The 11,439-nt window shown below is 43.3% G+C and overlaps 1 protein-coding gene across 4 annotated transcripts in view; it reads right to left on the minus strand.

Moving 5' to 3' along the window:
• The window catches only part of LOC127595795 (probable ribonuclease ZC3H12C), a 38,936-nt gene extending 29,588 nt beyond the window's left edge, over nucleotides 1-9,348 (minus strand). For 3 of the 4 annotated variants that reach the window (XM_052057601.1, XM_052057602.1, XM_052057603.1), the window contains exons 1-2: nucleotides 9,210-9,348; nucleotides 8,848-8,936 (exon numbers count right to left, since the gene is read on the minus strand). The gene's annotated coding sequence lies outside the window, so the exon portion shown is untranslated. Of the gene's footprint in view, nucleotides 1-2,125; nucleotides 2,261-8,847; nucleotides 8,937-9,209 lie in introns of those variants that run through there. The other variant, XM_052057604.1, reaches the window with a different exon arrangement.
• Between the last annotated feature and the right edge of the window lie 2,091 nt (nucleotides 9,349-11,439).

The raw sequence follows: 11,439 nt of genomic DNA on the forward strand, positions 1-11,439 counted from the left end.
AGAGGAGCCAGATGAGGTGGCTTGGGCATCTGATTCGGATGCCTCCTGAGCGCCTCCCTGGTGAGGTGTTCCGGGCATGTCCCACTGGGAGGAGACACCGAGGAAGACCCAGGACACGCTGGAGAGACTACGTCACCCAGCTGGCCTGGGAACGCCTCGGGATCCCCCGGGGAGAGCTGGAAGAAGTAGCTAGGGAGAGGGAAGTCTGGGCTTCCCTGCTAAAGCTGTTGCCCCCGCGACCCGGCCCCGGATAAGCGGTAGATGATGGATGGATGGATGGATGGATGGATATATATATATATATATATATATATATATATATATATATATGTCTGTCTGTGTATATATGCAAACTTACGTCTTACGAGCAGGCCCTGAGCACCACAGCCATTGAGGCCCAGATATACCACACCAGACAAGACCCAAGGTGTAGGTTGTGCAAAGAGGCACCTGAGACGATCCAACACATAACTGCAGGGTGTAAGATGCTGGCAAGGAAAGCCTGCATGGAGCGCCATAACCAGGTGGCTGGCATATTCTACCGAAACATCTGTGCGGAGTATGGACTGGAAACCCCAAGGTCAAAATGGGAAACACCTCCGAAGGTGGTGGAGAATGACAGAGCGAAGATCCTGTGGGACTTCCAGATCCAGACTGACAAGATGCTAATGGTGAACCAACCAGATATCGTGATCATAGATAAAGGGCAAAGGAAAACCGTTGTAGTGGATGTAGCTGTCCCAAGTGATGGAAACATCAGAATGACGGAAAAGATCAGAAAGATGCACGAGAAACTCGAGAAATACCAAGGGCTCAGAGAGGAGCTGGAGAGAGCCTGAAAGGTAAAGGTGACAGTCATGCCTGTGGTGGTCGGAGCACTCGGGGCAGTGACCCCCAAACTAGATGAGTGGTTGCAACAGATCCCGGGAACAACATCGGACATCTCAGTCCAGAAATGTGCAGTGCTGAGAACAGCAAGGATACTGCGCACAACCCTCAAGCTTCCTGGCCTCTGGTAGAGGACCCGAGCTGAATGAGGGACGGACACCACCCGAGGGGTGAGACAAGGATTTTCTTTTTTTTTTATGAACCTGGACCAGTGAAGACAATTTAATTTAGCGGTGACATCAACAAACGTGTCACTTTCCAAGTTTAATGTAGTGTGTGTGTGTGTGTGTGTGTGTGTGTGTGAGCGTATAATATCAACAACTGTTATTGTTGTAATTTATGTTTTCCTCAAAATATGGAGGAAAGTCACTGCACACACTTCTTATTCACTTCAATTATTCACTAGTGTTGTTCAGCTTTCCACAAAAGACATTTCGATAAGTTTCTCGAATCATGGGGTACGACGTGACTTCAGGATGTACTGATTTTAAAATGAGTCAGCTCGATTGACTGCGATGACCACTTGATTCGATATACTACAGCTTTATCTTTTGTCATCTTTATTAAGATGCAAAAATATGTCAAAGTTCATCAAGGCCAAAACTATCCAAGTTAATGAAATTTAAAAAAACAACAAATCATCAGCAACGTCAAACAAATGCTTAAGATGAGGTGTTCATCTCATTAAAAAAAAAAAATCCATACCTTTCTCGATATATGGGGTGCAATACAATTCAAGGATGCAACAATTTTAAAATGTCATAACTCCATTCGGGTCGTCAAATCAAAACCGATTTTTTTGGGTTCCTCCTCAATTAGGCACATCTTGCTCTCCCTGAATCTAAAGTCTTCTTCACAGTTTTATGCTTCCGACTTCGTAGGGACAGTATCAATGAAATGAGGGAAGAAGCCGCAAGTTCCTACTGAACAAAATTCACCCATAGACCTTGTTTTTCGCTCAGCAAAATGCGCAGCCACCGGGATGACACAACCCTTCCCCAAAAGGCAGCACGCTCCCCAAACAAGAGCCACATCTTGCGTTTCCAAATTATGCACATTTAATCTACATGATGAATTATGCATGCACCATATAGAGATTGTCCAGCACATGTTCAACCTTAGCCTGAAGCTGGGCAGAGTTCCACAGCTGTGGAAAACTTCATGCCTGGTCCCAGTGCCCAAGACACCCCACCCGAAGTAGCTCAACAGCTTCAGACCGGTGGCGCTGATGTCTCACCTGATGAAGACGCTTGAGAGACTCGTCCTCGCCTACCTGCGACTGCCGGTGAGCTCGTCACTGGACCCGCTGCAGTTTGCCTACCGGTCCGGCATCGGCGTGAAGGATGCCATCATCTACCTCCTCCACTCGGCGCTGTTACATCTGGAGAAGGCTGGGAGCACTGTGAGGATCATGTCCTTTGATTTCTCCAGTGCCTTCAACACCATCCAGCCCAACCTACAGGGGGACAAACTGCAGCACCATCACCTCATATCATGGATTACAGATTATCTCACAAACCGCCCACAGTACGTGAGGGCAAAGAGCTGTGAGTCGGACAGGATCCTCAGCAGCACCGGGGCACCGCAGGCTCCATTCCTGTTCACCCTCTACACCTCAGACTTCAGCTACAACATTCTAACCTGCTACCTTCAGAAGTTCTCTGATGACTCCGCAATTGTCGGCCTCATTACAGGAGGAGATTATCGGGAGTACAGGGGACTGACGGAGGACTTTGTGGACTGGTGCCTGCGAATCAACTGTGGGAAAACTAAGGAGTTGGTTGTGGATTTCTGCAGGAATCAGCCCTCACTTAAACCGATGAACATCCAGGGTACGGACATAGACATGGTGACCTCCGACAAGTACCTGGGTGTTCTTCTCAATAATAAACTAGACTGGTCTAGCAACACGGACGTTCTGATAAGGAAAGGACAGAGCCGGATCTTCCTGCTCAGAAAACGCAGGTCTTTTGGGGGTCAGGGGTCACTCCTTAAGACCTTCTATGACTCACTGGTGGATTCAGCCATTCATTATGGCAAAGTCTGCTGGTTAGGCAGCATTTCGACCTTCCCAGATATAAGCAGCACATCAACTGCTTTAACAGAGAAGGCAAAATTCTAGACCATTGCTATACAACAATCAAAAATTCATACCGATCGATCGCCCATACAGCATTGGGTCTTTCTGACCACAATTTAATCCACTTAGTACCTACATACAGACAGAAACTCAAATGTGTTAAACCATAATCTCTTTATATGATAAACATTTTCCATTAACTAAACTAAGGTCTCCAAAAAGTATAAAGACCCAAGTAAGCCATGGATAACGAAAGGCATAGAAAAGGCATGTAAAAAGAAAAACGATTTATATAAATTGTTTTTAAAATTGAGAACTGAAGAAGCAGAAAAAAATATAAGACCTATAAAAATAAACTAGTAAATATTATAAGAACCAGTAAAAGAGATCATTATCATGCACTATTAGAGCAGAATACAAGTAACACACAAGAAATATGCAAAATACTTAACCAAGTAATCTGAAATAGTCCTCTCTACGAAACCAAGGAAGTGCTAAATAGGAGATCTTTGTACACATTATACACTTCATTATTATTACCATATATGACCTACTGTGTGGAAATATTCTATTCTAAAACTACAAAAAAAGCAATTGGAATTATTAATAGATCAAAATATACAAAACCCACAAATTCACTTGTTATCAAATTAAATTGGTTGACTTTAAAATCGCCCAATTAATGTACAAAGCACACAATAACCTGCTCTGCCAAAACATTCAGAAATGTTTCGAAATTTGAGAAAGCAGCTATGATTTAAGAGGTACCAACTTATTCCAAAAACTCAAAACGACAACAAACATCAAGCAAAGAAGTGTATCTATCAAAGGTGTTGATCTGTGGAATAATCTCGAAACGGACCTGAAAATGACTAAATCGCTTGTTGAGTTAAAAAAAATTCAAAAAAATAGTACAAACAACCTACAGTCTCAATCAGAGTTAAAATGATAAATTCTAAACATTAAATATAATGATAAATCAGAACAAAGTTGATATATAGAGAAATGTATTGAAATATCCATTATGAATACAAGAGAAAATTGACACAAGAGTGCCAGGGTGTGGATGTATATAATCCCGATACAAACCAAAAGTTGTAAAAATATCACGGTTCAGGGTAAAGTATGAGCCTTAACCGTGCCTCTTTCTTCTTCCTTTTTTCTTTTCTGATTGATATAAAAATTATTTATTAGATATAAACACATAACGGGGTAGGACTAGATACGTTTTTTACTTCTTTCTACTCCCTTGAACATAATAACTGTGTTGAATGAAGACTGATTTATTTCTTTTTACTATTTTATCTACCTTATTTTCTGTCAAATTATTACTGTATATGTTTTATGTTCAATGAACAAACAAACAAACAAACATGAAGTGGGACGTCAACACCATCTCCATCCTGAAAAGGGCCCGGCAGAGGATGTACTTCCTGAGGCTGCTGAGGAAGCATGGCCTGCCACAGCAGGTGCTACGGCAGTTCTACACGGCAGTCATTGAATCAATCCTGTGTTCTTCCATCACGGTTTGGTTTGGGGCCGCCACAAAAAAAGGACAAAAACCGACTTCAACGCACAGTTAGGACAGCGGAAAAAATCATTGGCACCGCTCTACCCACTCTTGAGGACTTGCACACTGCAAGAATCAAAACAAGGGGACCCTGCCCACCACCTTTTCCAGCTACTCCCCTCAGGCAGGCGCTACAGATCCATGCGCACCAAATCCAGCAGACACTTAAACAGCTTCTTCCCTCCAGCCATTAACTCCCGAAAGAGTCACTGACGTAGTCACTCTTCTTGTACAACAAATACTGCTAGTGGTCACTCTAAAATGGTTCAATGATTTTCTGAACCAACTGTACAAACTGTCATAGTATTGTATTCTACCACTGATCACTTTCACTCTGCTTGATACTTTGCACATTGTCTTACAGTTGTCGCTGGGTGGTACCACCGCACTATGGTTCACTTACATTACGAAATGTCCTTCCATACCTATTTGTCATGTCCTTGTTTATAATGCGGCATGTTATAGCGGAGACAAATTCCTTGTGTGTTCTACATACTTGGCCAATAAAGATGATTCTGATTCTGATTTCAGCCAGGGCCTGAGAGAGACTGGACCGACTGGTCAGGAAGGCCAGCTCTGTCCTAGGCTGCTCCCTGACACTCTGGAAGAGGAGGGCAACAGGAGGATGCTAGCCAAGCTAAAAGCTATGATGGACAGACCCTCCCACCCCCTTCAGTCCACCCAGACAGCACTTGGCAGCTCCGTCAGCCCGAGAATGACACACCAGCGCTGCAAGAAGGAGCGGTACCGCCGCTCTTTCCTGCCGACTTTTGTCAGGCTATTGAACAGATGGACCTGAAAACCTGGACTCACCTCACTCACCCATTTTAAATACCACAGCCACTTTATGCAACATATATGCAGTTGCATATATGTTTATATCTTATCTTTTATATTGCATTCTGTACTGTGTACAGTTCATTTTTTAAATTTATTTTGTGCATGCAACTACTTCATGTTTTTCTACTTTTTGCTTGTAGTTACCGAATGGATGTTTATGTTGTAAAAAAAAAAAAAAAAAAAAAAAAAAGATCTAATCAATTGGTCACCTTACATGTCGTGACATTCATGCAAATTGACTCCCTTGTGCAGTAAAGGACTCGGACTTGAAATACAGATTTTTCATACAACATGCTATGAAAAGTAAATCCCCAAGTCTTAAAAAAACTAAAATGTTTTTTAATCAACACCCTTTAATAAAAAGCATACAAAATTCACTTTGTTGTTGAAAACATAAGCAAAATCTAATATATAAAGCCGCACTCCAGCGACATGACAAGCGAATACCGCATTGACTTGAAAGGTTAGTCATGTCAGTCATGAAATTACTTTTACACTATTTCATCCATGGTAGATATGAAACTGTACATATGGCTCAATATTGCCATAAAAACAAAATATATGCACTGATAAAACTGCATCTTTGTCTTGACGGTGGCCAGCCGGCTGGTGGCTGAATCTTAAACCCAGAAAGTGATTTTTCTTCTTGATGGGAAAGCTTCTGTGCATTTGATGGGCTGCACTTTGCCACATCATGACACAGCAATCCATATTGTGATTCGCCACTTGAGAAATGTTATGGCGGAACCTGACATGCAGGAGTGTGCGCTGTGCACTGGGCTCATGGAAAAGCAGCAGGCAGCCCAGGGGTCGAGTGGTTAGCCCGTTGACCTCACAGTGCAGAGGTTGTGGGTTTGGTGCCGGCTCCGGCCTCCCTGTATGGAGTTTGCATATTCTCCCCGGGCCTGCGTGGGTTTTCTCCCTGTACTCGTGTTCCTCCCACACTTCAAAAACATGTACGGCAGGCTGATTGAACATTCTAAATTGTTCTAATATGTGAGTTCAAGCGCTAATGGTTGTTCGTCCCTGTGTGCCATGCGATTGGCCAACCGGTTCAGGGGGTACCCCGCTTACTGCCCGAAGACAGCTAGGATAGGCTCTAGCGAAGCAGCTATAACCTGTACACGCATACACATACACAACTGGACAACCACACACGCATACACATCCTTGTTATCACCGTCTTCATCGCTCCGATTCTTTTTTCCCCCCGTGACGTGGTTCGATCAGCAGAGCGCACGTGTGCCCGTGCAGCTAGTCAGGACGGTCACCCCTCTCCCCCGGCCTCCCATTCATCCTCCCCCTTATTACATGTTATGTCTTGTGACTTGTTGTAACTTTCATATGCTTATTTATGTGCTAGGGTCTTTTTTTATCCTGGACTTAAATTATCCTCAGAAGAGGATAGTTCGAGCGTGCTTTTTTTTCCCTCTCCCTACCCAGAGTTTTCCTTTCTGAAGTCTGATTGTAATTTCCCCATTGTGGGACAAATAAAGGATATCTTAATCTTAATCTTATTAAGATAATATGTATATTGTATATGTCCAAAATTTCTCAGAGCGATCATCAAGAGTTCCACTGGTCTCCTTTCTTGTAAAACATCGTAAAAACATTATACTTATGTCATCGATTTCTGAGCAAGGGTTTTACCTTCTATGTCAACACTGCTCAGTGTCTCCAATTCGTTTTCTGAAATTATTTGTTCACGCGACAGTGAAACCCCTCTACAACGAAATCATGTTTGCAGCAAGAAAATTTTCACGCACACACACACACACACAAACGTATGTGTACACGCACACACAAACGTATGTGTACTCTATTTTTATTCCAATAGTGCATAAGCATGAGCACACACTTATTTGACACTTCATATTGTCAGTGTAGAAAGTAAAAAAGGGAAAGAAATTGCGAAATTTACGATCAACATTCACTTTCACTTACATCAATTTCTTGGATAATGTATTTTATTTCGTTTGCTCCGTCTTTCATTTTGATCAATTTTACCCTCTCTTTCTGCATCAGAGCTCTTCTTGTCTTCGCTGCTTGACATCCTGTACAAAGGTCCCTTGTGTAGCCATTTTAGCAATGCAACGTTCATGCTATGTCTGAATCTAACAATAACAAATACTTCCTGGACCCAGTGGCTTTTCTTCCCACCATCTCACTGTCTCTAACTCGACCTCCCCTCGATCGCCACCCAAGACAGCGTTGCTCAGCTGATGTCATACAATGAACTTTTAAGCCAGCCACGATACGCTTCGTAGTCCTCGATGGCCATAGTTAGCGCGATGGAACTTGCCTTCTCTCTAATTAGCGCTCCAGTTAGCGTCAGGTTTTTAGCATGATAACACGTAAAGCATTCGAGGAAACGTTCATTTATTTGAATGTCCGTAGAGCCATAAGCAATTTACTCTGAGCAGCTAATCGGATGCATTCCACTCTATCTTCCACGGATCTAGCTCCAGTATCTACACACATAGACAGTGAGGTCCCTCTTGGCCGATTGGAGGCCAGGATGATGCTCGGTAAGCCAATGGCAGAGCAGCTATGAGTATGTTGCATTCAGGAAACTCGCAGCTGTGACCGAAATAAACATTGTTCACTATGTAAACCAGTGTGGCAGTTGCTGTTGCCGTTTCCGAACGAAGCAGTAGAGGTCGCTGTAGGATAAGACTTCATTGTAGTGAATGTCTTCGCGAGGCAGGAGGAGAGAAAATGATTTCGTATAACGCAACAGTTTTTTTTTCATCGTACGGGGGACAGGAGACTGGGAATGGTGTTAATACATGAAGATTTTTTTCACATTAGGGGGTATTTTCGCCCATGTAGTTTTCGTTCTAGAGGAGTTTCACTGTACTTGTTTTGGTTTCAACAGCCTTTGAACATACTTTCCAGTGGGCTGTTTTCGCTCATTGTCTGACAAACCTGAACCAATTACAATTTCTCGATCATTATTATACTTTGCCCACTGCTATCAAGAATACACGAGTACCTTCTTCTAGCGGCCCGGTAGTCCAGTGGTTAGCACGTCGGCTTCACAGTGCAGAGGTACCGGGTTCGATTTCAGCTCCGGCCTCCCTGTGTGGAGTTTGCATGTTCTCCCCGGGCCTGCGTGGGTTTTCTCCGGGTGCTCCGGTTTCCTCCCACATCCCAAAAACATGCATGGCAGGCTGATTGGACGCTCTAAATTGTCCTCTGTGTGCCCTGCGATTGGCTGGCAACTGATTCGGGGTGTCCCCCCGCCTACTGCCCGAAGAGGGCTCCAGCACCCCCGCGACCCTGGTGAGGATTAAGCGGTTCGGATGGATGGATACCTTCTTCTACTGCATTTGTCCACAAGGCTCTCTCAACAGACCATGTCAACTTTGACTATTTTCTGGTGACTTGCAGCCAATAAATGTTTTGGGGTTGTTTGTACGGATGATATTTGGCATACTTTTAAGAAGGGGTGGGATGAAAGACGTACCATGAGGGATGGTGAGGCAGCTGCAGCTCCCTCTGTGCTGCCAAATCGCAAAGCTCACATCTTCCGGGGCACCTGCAGGCTCGCAGATGCTGTAATGCATGAGACATCACAGGGTCACGATCACCAGTGACAACAAATAAAAGGCGGGACGCATTCAAAATAAACAACATTATTTCAAATACATTTTGTACACTTTTAAAACCGATGCAAATTCGGCCTGTTGAGGAGCAAAGGTGCTGCTTGTTGGGAGCGCGCATTTTGCGTCCACGGTCACTGCAAACCAAACCGTCACGACCTCCCTGCAGCTTTCTTACACGGCCGATTGACATCGCTTTAAGCTAAAGCTCCAAAAGCCTGCTTACCCTGCAGGTGGCTGCCGCGGGGTCCTTTGCCAAGCGCCTCCATATCAAGGCAACATGTTTCTGTCACATTGTGGCGACGCACAAAACATCCGCTTTGGAGCGTGACCCAGCCTTAGTGAATGAAGTTGACAGTAGTAACGACATCACTGGTCTTCAAGCTTTATTTCAAAATAAAGCATATAACGTATCGCTCTCTCGGTTGAACGACTCTGTTAGATCTTTTTTTTTTTACTGCAACAATAATGGACCCACTTAAGTGGTTTTTTTATTATGTTTTATAACGTTTTGTAAACGTTAACACATTTTTATAGATTTTTTTCAAACCGGAAACGACAATTCCAGAAAGAGATTGGGTGCCAGAAAGCGTATGCAACTCGCAGCGTGCCTCTGAGCCCCCATAATAAAGGGTTCGCGTAAACAACACAATACATCCTAAATCTAAATCCCAGATTTATTGGAACGTGTTGCTGCCATAATATCCTAAGATATAATTATTTGCTCAAAATTAAATTGATCGGCTTCATATGCGACTGCTATATTTTATATTATACTTACCGGTATATTGAACTGCGTACAGTTCTTTTCTGAAACATTTTTTTTTGTGCAATGAAACAGTTTTTTTCCTCCTCCCGCTCCCAATTTTGCCGCTGTAGAAAAATTTCCCCAGTGTGGAACAAATAAAAGTTATCTTATCTTATCTTATCTTATCTTCAATACTGTTTTGTTAAGCGCTCTGTTACAGCTGCCGCTGTTGTGAAAGCGCTATATAAATCAGCATGTATTGTATTGTATATTTTGTAGTGTATTCAATTTAATACTGTATAGGTTAAACATGATTTGCAAATAATTGTATTGTTTTGTTGGATAGATAATCTTATTCATCAATTAAAACCTAATGGCTGGAGAATACTAGATAAAGTTCCGTTTCTCATGTTAATACACATTTTTTTATTTTTTGTAGTACTAATGTTATTATGTCTTTTATTATGACGCGGCCGAAAATGACCAGCTGCACGGTCACCATTGCGCTCCGTATTATCGAACCACGTCACAGGGGAAAAAGAATCGGAGCGATGAAGACGGTGATAACAAGGATGTGTGTGCGCGTGTGCTTGTCCAGTCATGTATGTGTATGCGTGTACAGGTCATAGCTGCTTCGTCGAGGTCTGCTCATCATGAAGACAGTCCCGGCTTCTCATTCCATGGCCGAGAAGGAGGGGGGTGGTGGTGGAGACCCTAGACTCCATGCATATTTCCATCCAGGGGAAAGGCCAGATAGCGTTGTTTGTTTTGGAGAGACGGCCGCCAACAATTCCAGACAGCCTTGAGTCCTTGGTCTGTATCTCCTCACTGGCGCCAATCATTTAAATCCGAAAATTCTTTCCGCAGCGTGGATTCCAATGTCTCCATGGTATTTTCAATCGCGCGGAGTCGCTCTAAAACCGCAAAGTCGCAACAATATTGCGGTTGAGCTCAGTCACCGCTTGAGTCTGAGTGTTGGACATTCGCGCCAAACCATCCAGAGTGACCGGCAGCTTCTTCACTTCCAATAGAGCCGCTCCCGTCGGTTGAATTTTGCGATAGAACAGCAAGCTGCCAACACCAAACAGCAGCATACCTGTTATGAAATGGCCAATGATGTAGGTGTCTTTCACATCCTCCATGGACAGTACTGTCAGGCACACCGGTCTCCACTTTCTCCATGGATCTAGGGCGTATCCGGCAGCAAGTGTCCCCGGAGGGCAAGCACTGCCCGCTCTTTTGGTCGAAATTTTTTTTTCGATTACATTGAGAGACCAGCCAACTAATTCCATGGTTAGTTCTTCGGATGAAAACACGGTAGAAGGCTTGGGAAAAAAAGTTGGACAAAGACAGCACAAAAGACTAAGTGGCGAGCAGGGAAAAAAAGGTGGGAGGGCAGGGGAGCTGTGCAAAAAGCGTCCACCTTCGTCAAGAGCCAAGCAGAAAAAAAAATCTCAAATACAATTTGAGAATATTTAATTTGATTTAAAAAAATGGATTAGTTACTTCGAAATTGAACAGATCATAATTCGTACAGCTCCTTTCTGTAGATTATTAAGTATTTGTTTTGTAGATTTTACCACATAGCTCAACACAAAATGTCAGGTATGGCAGCAATATACCGGGTAATGTATGTAAAGATGCCTTATTTCAGATATCGTTGGTTTTATACAAGATACCTATAGTTTTTGAGATTTTTCTTTTAACA

The sequence above is a fragment of the Hippocampus zosterae genome, chromosome 2 (genome assembly GCF_025434085.1).
Source record: "Hippocampus zosterae strain Florida chromosome 2, ASM2543408v3, whole genome shotgun sequence".
Taxonomy (NCBI): Eukaryota; Metazoa; Chordata; class Actinopteri; order Syngnathiformes; family Syngnathidae; genus Hippocampus; species Hippocampus zosterae.